Here is a 1,132-nt window from a genome sequence, read left to right as displayed (position 1 = left end):
CTCTCTCTCTCTCTCTCTCTCTCTCTCGCTCTCTCTCTCTCTCTCAGACTTCCCCATTAGGTTTCTCTTCCTGCAGTTTATGTTGAGTTAATGGTTGCTCACCTTTTAATGTTGTCAGCCCGGGGTTTTCTTTTGAGGAGGTGAAGAGGGGAGGGCAGGTCTGGTTGAGATCAGAAACCGACAAGGACTCTTGAGGATGTTCAGGAACATGAAAGGCCGACGTCTCTCAGAGAGCAGAGGCTACGTGGAGAGCTTCAGAAGCCAGAATGCACTCTGCAGGAGACAGGGCTTTCCATGCGAAGGATTTGGAATCGTACGTTTTTTGATTCAAAAACGTCAAGAGTAATCCTGTCGAAATGAATGCCTGGACATGTTTACACAGCTGTTCAATTACCCCTGTGCTGTAGCTGTCTTTATGTCTTTGCATTTGGTGAGAAGTGTGTTTATTGGGGTAATAATGTGATCGTGTGGTTTGATTTAAATGATATTATTCTCAGTGAATTCATACTTTTACTAGCATAAAACCAAACTTAAATGTTATAAATAAATACAAAATCTGTTTATTTCTTTAACCTTCTCTTTTTGTTCTCTATTTTTCTACCCCCTACTATTATTTCCCACTTCTCCCTCTCTCTGTGTGCTGCTCTCAGCGGGACGCAGTGCTGCTTACACTTAGTCCTTGTTAATGGCTTTATGCCCTCTAGACTCTGCAGCTATAGACTGTCTTCCTGTCAAACCTAACCTTAAACACACACACACACACACACACACACACACACACACACACACACACACACACACACACACACACACACACACACACACACACACACACACACACACACACCTAAACTTGCTGTCAAATATGTTTTACTGAAATAGTTTGGCATGAACACGTATTCTGCCCTTGAGTACTTGGAGATGTTCTCTGTGTGTGTGTGTGTGTGTGTGTGTGTGTGTGTGTGTGTGTGTGTGTGTGTGTGTGTGTGTGAGATTGTGTAGCTTGACATCCTGCTGGAGTTCAGATATCTCGTTGTCCTTGAAGTAAACAGGAAGAGGGCGAAAAGATTGGAGAAAGGGACGTAAGAGCTCAAATAAAGAAGGACCACTCACAGGAAAGAGTGAACTCCTA

General features: G+C 43.5%; 1 protein-coding gene across 1 annotated transcript in view; it reads left to right on the top strand.

Annotated features, from left to right (window-relative positions):
* Positions 1–1,132, top strand: part of LOC104950771 (ankyrin repeat and sterile alpha motif domain-containing protein 1B-like) — a 28,520-nt gene that overhangs the window by 27,209 nt on the left and 179 nt on the right. The window lies entirely within an intron of this gene.

This window comes from Notothenia coriiceps, unplaced genomic scaffold (assembly GCF_000735185.1).
Source record: "Notothenia coriiceps isolate Sejong01 unplaced genomic scaffold, NC01 NC01_scaffold00018019, whole genome shotgun sequence".
Taxonomy (NCBI): Eukaryota; Metazoa; Chordata; class Actinopteri; order Perciformes; family Nototheniidae; genus Notothenia; species Notothenia coriiceps.
Note: the sequence above shows the minus strand (reverse complement) of the source record. Positions and strands in the feature narration are given on the sequence as shown.